Source organism: Lucilia sericata, unplaced genomic scaffold (assembly GCF_015586225.1).
Source record: "Lucilia sericata isolate MDLA Ls3-8-SP2 unplaced genomic scaffold, ASM1558622v1 Contig000289F_arrow, whole genome shotgun sequence".
In the NCBI taxonomy this organism is placed as follows: domain Eukaryota; kingdom Metazoa; phylum Arthropoda; class Insecta; order Diptera; family Calliphoridae; genus Lucilia; species Lucilia sericata.
The window spans coordinates 136,479-149,542 of NW_023994314.1; the positions used below are offsets into that span (position 1 = coordinate 136,479).

Here is a 13,064-nt window from a genome sequence, read left to right on the forward strand (position 1 = left end):
CTAGTCTATAGTCTATCTATAGTCCTGTCTATAGTCTAGTCTATAGTCTAGTCTATAGTCTAGTCTATAGTCTAGTCTATAGTCTAGTCTATAGTCCCGAGTCTATTAGTCTAGTCTATAGTCTAGTCTATAGTCTAGTCTATAGTCTAGTCTATAGTCTAGTCTATCTAGTCTATAGTCTAGTCTATAGTCTAGTCTATAGTCTAGTCTATAGTCTAGTCTATAGTCTAGTCTATAGTCCTAGTCTATAGTCTAAGTCTATAGTCTAGTCTATAGTATAGTCTATAGTCTAGTCTATACGTCTAGTCTATAGTCTAGTCTATAGTCTAGTCTATAGTCTAGTCTATAGTCTAGTCTATAGTCTAGTCTATAGTCTAGTCTATAGTCTAGTCTATAGTCTAGTCTATAGTCTAGTCTATAGTCTAGTCTATAGTCTAGTCTATAGTCTAGTCTATAGTCCTAGTCTATAGTCTAGTCTATAGTCTAGTCTATAGTCTAGTCTATAGTCTAGTCTATAGTCTAGTCTATAGTCTCGTCTATAGTCTAGTCTATAGTCTAGTCTATAGTCTAGTCTATAGTCTAGTCTATAGTCTAGTCTATAGTCTAGTCTATAGTCTAGTCTATAGTCCTTGTCTATAGTCTAGTCTATAGTCTAGTCTATAGTCTAGTCTATAGTCTAGTCTATAGTCTAGTCTATAGTCTAGTCTATAGTCTAGTCTATAGTCTAGTCTATAGTCTAGTCTATAGTCTAGTCTATAGTCTAGGTCTATAGTCTAGTCTATAGTCTAGTCTATAGTCTAGTCTATAGTCTAGTCTATAGTCTAGTCTATAGTCTAGTCTATAGTCTAGTCTATAGTCTAGTCTATTAGTCTAGTCTATAGTCTAGTCTTAGTTAGTCTAGTCTATAGTCTAGTCTATAGTCTAGTCTATAGTCTAGTCTATTAGTCTAGTCTATAGTCTAGTCTATAGTCTAGTCTATAGTCTAGTCTAGTCTAGTCTATAGTCTAGTCTATAGTCTAGTCTATAGTCTAGTCTATAGTCTAGTCTAGTCTAGTAGTCTAGTCTTAGTCTAGTCTAGTCTATAGTCTAGTCTATAGTTAGTCTATAGTCTAGTCTAGTTAGTCTATTAGTCTAGTCTATAGTCTAGTCTATAGGTCTAGTCTATAGTCTAGTTCTATAGTCTAGTCTATTAGTCTAGTCTATAGTCTAGTCTCTAGTCTAGTCTATAGTCTAGTCTATAGTCTAGTCTATAGTCTTCGTCTATAGTCTAGTCTATAGTCTAGTCTATAGTAGTCTATAGTCTAGTCTATAGTCTAAGTCTATAGTCTAGTCTTATAGGTCTAGTCTATAGTCTAGTCTATAGTCTAGTCTATAGTCTGTCTATCGTCCTAGTCTATAGTCTAGTCTATAGTCTAGTCTATAGTCTAGTATGTCTAGTCATAGTCCTAGTCTATAGTCTGTCTTAGTCTCTATATAGGCTAGTCTATAGTCTAGTCTATAGTCTTAGTCTATAGTCTAGTCTATTAGTCTAGTCTATAGTATGTCTAGTCTATAGTCTAGTCCTCTAGTCTAGCTATTAGTCTAGTCTATAGTCTAGTTCTATAGTCTAGTCTATAGTCTAGTCTTTATAGTCTAGTCTATAGTCTAGTTCCTATAGTCCTAGTCTATAGTCTAAGTCTATAGTCTAGTCTATAGTCTAGTCTATAGTCTAGTCTATAGTCTAGTCTATAGTCTAGTCTATAGTCTAGTCTATAGTCTAGTCTATAGTCTAGTCTATAGTCTAGTCTATAGTCTAGTCTATAGTCTAGTCTATAGTCTAGTCTATAGTCTAGTCTATAGTCTAGTCTATAGTCTAGTCTATAAGTCTAGTCTATAGTCTAGTCTATAGTCTAGTCTATAGTCTAGTCTATAGTCTAGTCTATAGTCTAGTCTATAGTCTAGTCTATAGTCTAGTCTATAGTCTAGTCTATAGTCTAGTCTATAGTCTAGTCTATAGTCTAGTCTATAGTCTAGTCTATAGTCTAGTCTATAGTCTAGTCTAGTCTAGTCTATAGTCTAGTCTATAGTCTAGTCTATAGTCTAGTCTATAGTCTCGTCTATAGTCTAGTCTATAGTCTAGTCTATAGTCTAGTCTATAGTCTAGTCTATAGTCTAGTCTATAGTCTAGTCTATAGTCTAGTCTATAGTCTAGTCTATAGTCTAGTCTATAGTCTAGTCTATAGTCTAGTCTATAGTCTAGTCTATAGTCTAGTCTATAGTCTAGTCTATAGTCTAGTCTATAGTCTAGTCTATAGTCTAGTCTATAGTCTAGTCTATAGTCTAGTCTATAGTCTAGTCTAGTATCTAGTCTATAGTCTAGTCTATAGTCTAGTCTATAGTCTAGTCTATAGTCTAGTCTATAGTCTAGTCTATAGTCTAGTCTATAGTCTAGTCTATAGTCTAGTCTATAGTCTAGTCTATAGTCTAGTCTATAGTCTAGTCTATAGTCTAGTCTTTAGTCTAGTCTATAGTCTAGTCTATTCTATAGTCTAGTCTATAGTCTAGTCTATAGTCTAGTCTACAGTCTATATTCTAGTCTTCAGTCTAGTGAATATTTAACACATAAACGGACATGTGGATCTATAAAATTTACGACCAATAGATGTATTGAAATATACATAATAACAATATTAACATACTTTTTATGGATGGTACAAATTAAATTTTCTAATTAAATAATTAACAAATTCAATATATTATTAAATAAAAATTAAAAAAATAAAAAAACCTAATCGACGAGGATGGGATTCGAACCCACGCGTGCAGAGCACATTGGATTAGCAGTCCAACGCCTTAACCACTCGGCCACCTCGTCACTTGACAATCAGCTGACAAAAGCTCAACACAAATATTGTGACATTCAAAGACACCGAAAAGCACACACAAAATGTTCTTTCTTATCATAATTGATTAACTATATGCTTTTTTATTGTTGTTGTTATTTTATGTTTTTTTGCAAATTTATTTGTTCTTCTAAAAACATTTCAGTGCTTTGCATTTTTGTTGGCAAAAAATATTTTTTTTTGTAGAATTTAAAATTTATCTAAACAAATTAAAATTAATAAATAACAAAAACACATTATTTATGAAATTAAAAAAAAAAATTTAAAAAAACTCATTAAAATTAGAAAATAATTTATTTAAATTAATTCATTTGGATTTCTTTTATGCTATAGTGTTTAGTTAAAATTTTAAAAATGGCATAAATAATAAAAAAATTTAAATAAATTTGACATTTACTTATGATTTTCTGCTATTTGATGATATACAGTGTCGTTAAAAACTAACTGAACAAAATTTGATGTATTTTTTGCTATTATATATGTACATATATTTTTGTCATTCTGAAAAATATAAGAGTATTATATTCGTCTATGATTAGTCTTGTATACCCATCATCAGGTATGTGTCGTATATGTGGACCTATTTTGCCAATTCACAAGCTCTTTCCGTATGGACTCTATGGTTATGACAACAGACAGTCAGATATGACTAGATTATCTTAGATTCTACTTAATAAGATCTCATAATATATTAAAATTACAAAATCAAGAAGAGATCGTTTAAAATCAGATACCACACGCACAATTTTTCAAGTAAAAAACTGTTATACTCCAGACCTTGTCCCGTCCGTATACTATTTATTTCTATCGTATCAGAATGTTTCCTCTGGTTTTCGCTTTACTTCCAAACAGAGTCTCCGAAATTATCTTGATTCGACTTTGTCCTCAAAAGATCTAATTCTACGACTTTAAAAGAACGTCATCATTTCCTACCAATACAATAAAATTCATAAAACGGAAACAATGTGTTCTAAATGTAAGCCTCAGAGTAACTTTTTCAAAATGGGTATAGGGTCAATTATCGATCGAACTCTACAAAATTTCCGAAAATGATTTAATTCTTAATTCTTAATGACAAATTCATTATAACCAACTATAATTCTATTACAATTATTTTATAATTCAGTTTTAATACTTTTATTTATTTTAACTACTAAAAATTAAATATAATCTATCTCCACTTTATTAAACTTTCTGACAGTTTTTTCTTCTTCAAAACTCTAAAGAAAAATTCTTTAACAAAAAACTGTTAAATTATCCATTTGATTTAACATCCGTAAGATAACTTTATTATTATTTTAAGTTTAATTCTTCTCCGATCACACACACACACACTCACAAACAAAAAACACCTTCAACACAAACACACTAACTGACTGACACAAGGATGTGCGTCTAAAATGTTACACACCAACAATAGCGGGTATAGAGTCATTTGTACAAGTCAAAAATTGTTGGCGCCAAACATCTTCATCTATGTTATAGAAAACTAAACATTTTTTTTGTTTCGAAGAGATAGTAAAAAGTAGAATAAAATAAAAATTGAACAACGAAATATTGTACAAAAAATTCATAGTGCCAAAGGTATCACACAAACGATAATTTATATCCTTTAGAAAGAGTTTTTTTGTTTGTATAGCAGCGTAGGCAAAGCTGACTTTTATGGAAGCCCCTATATATTTAGACATTCAAAAATTAAATTGTATTTGAAAGATCAGCTTTGAGAGTATAACATAATATTTATATGATGACCTTTTATATAGGCTTAGGTTGGTCCATTTTATTTATAAGGTCTATTATAATACGTGTTAAGATTTATATAGAAACTAGCTATATCCAGTGTACTTCGCTACCCTTGAAACAATTTAACTGAAATAACCCTTTACAATTTTATATTCACTTTAGTATTAAATTTATATGGGAGGTACAACACCCACTATGTAAGTTCACCCATTTATATTTCATATTTCAATTTTCCTGGGCCCCCTTTACAAATATTTACTGCCCATCCGAGAGATACAAACACTAATACACTACACCTATTGAACACAAACTACTATGTAAAGTTTTTGAAATTTTTCCTATCTATCCGTGTAAAGGAATGAAAATTGTTTTAAAAGAATTAGTAAAAAAAGTTTCAACTGGATTTTGTGTAAAATCGTTTCCAAAGATTTGCAAGAAAAAATGAAAAAAAAATTGTGTAAAATTAAGCAACTATCACGAAGTAGAAATGCGTGTGAGTAACCGAATGGGGGTGGTTGAAATATTTAAACTAAGTAATGCAAGGACTAACAGGCGTCATACATTGTAGTAAGCCAATTGGTCAACGATTGGGCTCAAGGACATAAATCAATAAAATTGTTTAAAATATTGTAGTTTAAAAAAACTTTTGATCCCTACATATATCCCTTTGATTTTCATATCTACATCTTTGAAAAGGTCTCAAAATCGTGGCCAACTGGGTTATATGGTTTTATACTTTGAAATGCGTATATATGCTGGAACAAACTAACCAACATTGAAAAATTTAATAATAGGTCTGAGTCTTACATTTAAAAAGACTTTTCTAAACTTTTGCAACATTTTTGGCATGTTTGTGCATGTGTAATGAACTTAATTTTTATCTTCTTTTTTTTTTGGTTATGTTCACTTGAACTTCCGTCAAAGTTTAGTCTTTTTATTCTAAAAGCGTGGAATTATTCAAACTTTGTTAAAAAACACATATTAAATTAATAAAAATGCTGATAAGTTGGTTTCGTAGAATGTTTTGTGGGAAATCGAAATAAACTGTTTCCAATAGTATAACCTTAATTCTTTATTAATTCAAAATTTTGAGGTTATTCTATCATTGTATCTAAACTTAAAAATTCAAAAAATTTAACTTTGTTAAGAATCATTTAATTAAGATTTAGAGCACGATCATCGATCTGGTTTTCGAACAAGAATCGATCTTTTATATAAAAAACATAATTCTGTACAAAATCTTTTAATTAAGAAATCCAACTCGATCATAAATTAGTAAAAATTTTTAAAAAGTATTTGCTAGAGTTAAGGATTTTGATTTATGATCACTGATATTGTGACCAAAAGTGTTTTAAATCGTAAAATATTAACACAAAAAGTAAATTTCCAAAACAAGTTTTTATACGAAAAATGCTTTTGGACATGTGGTCACCACGATTATTCATAACGAAGCGTATTCTGAACTTCTAATAAATAATTGAAAGGTTTCGAAGCGCACGACCTTGGAGGCTAATTAATAGGTCTATTTCTCGAAATCAAGTTATTGCCAAATGTAGATCAAGTTATTGCCAAATCAATTAGCCATAACCCGAGCTTTGTGTACATTTTTGGTGAATATCCATTTTTCAGGATGTAATTGAGTGTTTGAGGTCTACTATGTATTACTCTCGCTTTGTATATGCTAGCGAGAGTTTAGAGTTTAGGGAAACCATTCCTCAGTATGACGGATGACTTGCTGATATCGACTATTATATTCACTATAAAACCACAAACTTGACTAAAGTTACTTAGTTTGAACAGGCTAGAACACTGAATACTAACCAAACGGAGTCTATCGATATCGTGCTTTCGGTTGAAATATCTCGAAGAAGACAGAAGTTAAAAATCTTTATTTTAAAGCCGACTCATTGGTCTTTTACAGATAATACAATAAATTTTATAAATAAAGATGTCTCCACGATGTTAATCGGAATCCTAGGAGGTCCTTTTATCAATTTTTAATCGAGTTTCATAAAATTTTGGAGAAAGATTTCGTTCTTATATAACTTGGTTATGTCGAATATCATAGCGATATTTATACCCTACACCACTATAGTAGGGAGGGTATTATGCGTTTGTGCTGATGTCTGTAACGCACAAAAATATTGGTCCTACACCCTCTTTAAAGTATACCGATCAACTCAGAATCAATTTCTGTTTAAGACATGTACGTCCGTCCGTTTATCCGGCTGTCCATGTAAACCTTGTGCAAGCTACAGCACACAAATTTTAAGATATGTATTTTGATAAACGATGCCTATTGAAAATGGCTGAAATAGGTCAATTATTTCACCTAGCCCCCATACAACTTGACCTTCCGATTTGGGGTTTTTAACTCATATCTACGTCAAATATACCACCATCTCTCCAAAAACAACTAAAACAACTAAGTTTTATATAGGCATAAATGACCATGCTGATTTTTGTACTGATCGGTCATCGTTTGACCCTTGCCCCCATACAAACCCCCCCCCCCCCCCCCTTTAAAAAATATCATAAACGTCCAAAAATTGACTTATAACCATTAGTATCGCGATAAAATTCAGCATTACTAACATTTATATAAAAATTCATCCCTCCTTCCAATTTTTAGAGGTTCGACCCATATTTGACCCTAACTGTCATATAAAAGCCTCTTTTAGAAATTTAGTTTTTCATCAATAAATTGCTTAAATACATCGGAATTAAGGTATAATTCAACTATTCTTTATGAAAAATAAATTATTTTTAAAATATACTCATGGTGTAGGGTATCATATAGTCGGCCATGCACGACTATACTTTCCTACTTGTTTTTCAGTTATGAATGTTTAAACTGTATTTCGGGGTGGGTCCACTGGCATGGGGGATAGGAGAAATATTGGGCCGATATTGCCCTTAATGGGAGGTATAAAAACCATAGTTAGTATCGACACTTAATTCTTTTACGAGTTATATAGGTCTTAGAAAAAATCTCAAAAATTCTAATAAAATTGTTTGAACCGATATTGATATAAGATATGAAATATTTTAAAATCTACATTTCCAAAAACTTTGCCAATCATATTTAAATTGATAAAGGGAAAAGGATTCTTTGAAAGTTTTAAAAAGTTTTAACAGAACGGATTTGAAAATATGATTTTAAAAATGTTGCAAAAATTAAGTTTTAAGGATAATTTAAGTTTAAAAGAACTATACATACATACACTTAAATATTGGTCCAACACATAAATTTGTCTAAAGAAATTTGTGTAAATATTTGCTGATGCAATTCAGCTGATTTTAAAATTACGCAAGTTTGTATTGTTATAAACTCTCCAATGCACAGTGGGGCAGAATGGAAATTTTTTGGAAATAAATCTGGCATTTCTAAACGGCTGATCCGATCGGGATAAAATTTGGCGTGAGCGTAGCCAAGGAGTATTCGAGTTTAAGTTTTGAAGATGAACCCTGCAGATGCCCCAGGGACGGCGCTGTGGCGGCTCAAAGTAGGGTACCTACGACATGTAAAATTTTTAAACTCGTGCCATTTTTTTGTTTTTCACCCAAATACAAAGATTTTTATATTTTGTGAAAGCGCTCGACGAGATCTTGAAAAAACATGCTTGGACATACTATTTATCTCTTATAATATCCGAGTTATAGGCAATTAAAAATTTAGTGATACAAAATTTACCATACCTTGGTCCGCCTTTTTTTGAATACCGGGCGTAATTTTGGACCAAATGGACTCAATTTTTTCTTGTTAGTTAGACAACAAAATTTCCAATAATATACAAAAAATTTCAGATCAATATTGTTTACAGATCCAAAAATATACGTTTTTTAATTTAAAAATTCAAAAAATTTTAGATTTTTGGCGTTTTTTGCCAAAAATGTGTCTTAACTCTTTTATTAATAAAATAAAATTTTTATTAAGAACATATAACAATTTTATAGTTTTCTAAAAGGTATCTTTACGCAGAACGCTTTGGCGTAAAAAACTTGTCCTATTTTTTGAAAATGTTGCCACTGCGTCCTTCCGAATATGACCTATTTTTTATCAAAACTTCAACTTTGGGCGACATGTTCTAAAATCCCAAAGCTGGGATCAGAAAACTGAAAGCAGTTTTGGAAACCTCAATATGTTTTCTATTTACTCCAGAAGTATTTTCCCAGCCCTGAAAGAAATGTGGATCCTATGGGCAAAAAAGTAAAAATCCCATTTTTGGGATTTTCATTCCTATTTTTGGGAATTGCGGGATGCCCTTTGACATTTTAAATTTTTTTTTTGCATATTCTTATTTGAAATGACAAATTTAACAAGCGTTGAAAATTTCATTGAGTTTTGTTCATAAATAAAGATTTTGTCATATATTACATATTTGTTTAATTTCTAAAACTATGATTTATATCAAAATTTTAATAGGATCGCAGATAGCTACAACAATTTAGTCCATATTTATCCCTTAATATCATTTTTTAGTTAGATATGGAAATTCTCGACCCTTTACAAAAAATTTCAAGCCAATATCTCAATTACATTCAAAAATATGTTCATTTAAACCTGTGTCCTTTAATTTCATCTTTTTCATATTTTAGTATTAAGTATGACAGAACATACATTTGGTGTTGAATAAAATATTTGGACAATTTTTAAAAATTATTTAGTTAATTATTTTATTATAATATTGTATATAAAATAAAAAAAATTATAATTTTATTATGAGCCACGCACAACAACACCTAAATCACCCCACACAAATTACCTTTCCCGCCCACCGAAATATAAAACACAATTTAATACAATATCATCAGTTAGTATAATAGCTTTTTTTATTTGAACTGTTTATCTTAAACATAATACAATTAATTCTTACAACCTACTTATATAGTTAATTCCTAATGTTTGTCGATGTTTAATCTCATCTGAACTTTAAATTCTTCTTGGATTCTGCTTTTTTCCGCAGCTCTCAGTTCTTTCAATTCTTCATTATTTTTTGTTGATTTAGTAGGATAGTTTGTTTTTTTTTCCTGGATCGCCTTGTATGATGATAATATATTGTGTCCTTTTTGCAGAGCTTTCCTTAATATTTGGTACTTATTTCGACTGAGACCCAGTTCCAACATAAGCGCTATTGCTTCCTCTTCAGTAAAATTTGATTATGATGTTGGAGTTGGTATACTTTCCACAATTCGCTTAAGTCGTTTTGGTGATGCATTAGGAAGAATAGTTGCAATATGTACGACATCCATATGTTGGTTTTCCTTTTTCAGCATTTCGTTAAATGTATCAGCAATTTCCTCATTTGAGATTGAAAAAAGTTTTTGTGTGACCCTCTTTTTTTTTACCTTGAACATAAGTCTTCGTATGACTTGCAAGGCGCTCCTATTGATGTGTTGTAAGTTGAGATTTCCGTAGTAGTTTCCATCCAACTACAAAATTTTAATCGAAATTTCTTTTGATTTCCATCCACAGACTTACTTTTTACATCAAAAAGTTTTAAAAAGTTTTCAATTTTTGATATGCCTGTTTTGTCTACTTTTCTACTATATGTAGTTTTTATATAATTTGAAATGTCTTCAATTCTTTCTGGCCCTTTTGAAGATATACTCCATAAAACGGAACACAACTCTTCGTACTTTAATGTAATCTTCATTGTAGATTTATTAAATATGGTACTTAAAATCTGAGAAGTTTACTTATATACCAATTCTTGTCATTTCCGATACAGGTATTCCAAAGTAAAAAATTACGAATTGTCTATCTATTAACATTTAGGACTATATTACTATAACCTGTAATTCAGTCATTGATATTTCTTATTAGTGAATGAATCGAAATTATCATTACCTGTATATTTTTACCTACATGATCATAAACGAAACAGAACGAAATGATCTGTCGAAAAAATTTAGGTAAAAAATAGTTATAAATTTTTGAAAATTTAAGCATAATAGGACCTTTCAATTATAAGGATAAGCAAACAAATAGAAAATAGGTAAATATAAGATTTAAATATGTGCTGTCATACTTAATACTAAAATATGAAAAAGATGAAATTAAAGGACACAGGTTTAAATGAACATATTTTTGAATGTAATTGAGATATTGGCTTGAAATTTTTTGTAAAGGGTCGAGAATTTCCATATCTAACTAAAAAATGATATTAAGGGCTAAATATGGACTAAATTGTTGTAGCTATCTGCGATCCTATTAAAATTTTGATATAAATCATAGTTTTAGAAATTAAACAAATATGTAATATATGACAAAATCTTTATTTATGAACAAAACTCAATGAAATTTTCAACGCTTGTTAAATTTGTCATTTCAAATAAGAATATGCAAAAAAAAAAATTGAAAAGGTCAAAGGGCATCCCGCAATTCCCAAAAATAGGAATGAAAATCCCAAAAATGGGATTTTTTACTTTTTTGCCCATAGGGTCCACATTTCTTTCAGGGCTGGGAAAATACTTTTGGAGTAAATAGAAAACATATTGAGGTTTCCAAAACTGCTTTCAGTTTTCTGATCCCAGCTTTGGGATTTTAGAACATGTCGCCCAAATTGAAGTTTTGATAAAAAATAGGTCATATTCGGAAGGACGCAGTGACAACATTTTCAAAAAATAGGACAAGTTTTTTACGCCAAAGCGTTCTGCGTAAAGATACCTTTTAGAAAACTATAAAATTGTTATATGTTCTTAATAAAACTTTTATTTTGTTAATAAAAGAGTTAAGACACATTTTTGGCAAAAAAACGCCAAAAATCTAAAATTTTTTGAATTTTTAAATTAAAAAACGTATATTTTTGGATCTGTAAACAATATTGATCTGAAATTTTTTGTATATTATTGGAAATTTTGTTGTCTAACTAACAAGAAAAAATTGAGTCCATTTGGTCCAAAATTACGCCCGGTATTCAAAAAAAGGCGGACCAAGGTATGGTAAATTTTGTATCACTAAATTTTTAATTGCCTATAACTCGGATATTATATGAGATAAGTAGTATGTCCAAGCATGTTTTTTCAAGATCTCGTCGAGCGCTTTCACAAAATATAAAAATCTTTGTATTTGGGTGAAAAACAAAAAAATGGCACGAGTTTAAAAATTTTACATGTCGTAGGTACCCTACTTTGAGCCGCCACAGCGCCGTCCCTGGGGCATCTGCAGGGTTCATCTTCAAAACTTAAACTCGAATACTCCTTGGCTACGCTCACGCCAAATTTTATCCCGATCGGATCAGCCGTTTAGAAATGCCAGATTTATTTCCAAAAAATTTCCATTCTGCCCCACTGTGCAATGTATGTATATCCTGTATTTTAAAGTAAAACATACACTCTCTCATACATATCCAAATATCCTGCTATCTATATTGAGATTATAAAATATAACACAAAAAGTTTGTTTGCTATAATCAAGAAGAAAATCCTTATTCATACCACTAACAATGAAAGAAGAAATTTTTGTAGTTTCTTTATTTGTTGGTCAAATTGTTTAAAAGTGTCACAATAAATTGCCAAAACATGTTATCTTAGTAATAGATTTATGGTTTTAAATTTTCTTTTTATTTTCAATAAAAAAAAACGCTGAAAAAAAAGAATCGTAAAAAAATTACAAAATAAAACATAATATTTGACACATGCATGTAATAAAACATTATTTTCAAATAAATTACTTGCGTTGACTACACACCACTACAACCACATATTTATAGATTTCAGACTATATATGATTTTATTACAAGTCGATTATAGACAAACACCACTACTACTATCGGGTTAATAGTTTAAAAAAGGACTTTTTCTCATACATATAAGATCCTTTAGTAAATTGATAGTATGTATATGTAAGTGTGTATTTGTTTGTGTGTGTGTTTAGATGTCATAACCTTTAAAACGTTGACAACCGTTTTTCCATTCAATTTATATTGTTGTATCGTAAAAATACTACAATTTTTTATATATTTTTACTACCACTACTAGATATTCTCATTCTGCTGATACATTGAAGTTTTTGATCTTCTTCTTTTTCATGCCTTTAAGCTTTTTAAAAGGACTTTTACGATGTCATGAGTTAAATGATGTTTGTTGGATTATAAAAAACGCGTATATTTAGTTTTTTATTTTATTTAGTGCTGATTGTTGTAATTTAATAGTTGCAAATTTTATGTCTAACTTTTCCCTAAATCCTTTTAAAATATATTTCCAAATTAAATGTGATGAGTTGTCAGGAGTTAAAAAATAAATCTTAGATCTAGACATAATAAATGTTAAGTGATACTATATCATTATTGTGGTTTTAGAGGTTTAAACTTCTAATAGTTTTAATGTTTTTTTTTCTGACTTGAAATTCAATTGAAAACCCTTTTTTTATATCTCGCATCGGCAGAGTATAGCGAATTAGATCTCTTACTAAATAAATAAAACTATTTAGAATCA

At 30.0% G+C, this 13,064-nt stretch overlaps 1 protein-coding gene and 1 non-coding gene across 2 annotated transcripts in view; both read right to left on the minus strand.

Moving 5' to 3' along the window:
• LOC119603299 (ras-related C3 botulinum toxin substrate 1) overlaps window positions 1–13,064 on the minus strand; it is a 144,651-nt gene that overhangs the window by 38,893 nt on the left and 92,694 nt on the right. The gene's annotated exons all lie outside the window — the stretch shown is intronic.
• Trnas-gcu lies at window positions 2,773–2,854 on the minus strand. Its single transcript has one exon. It is a non-coding gene; the product is annotated as a tRNA-Ser (tRNA).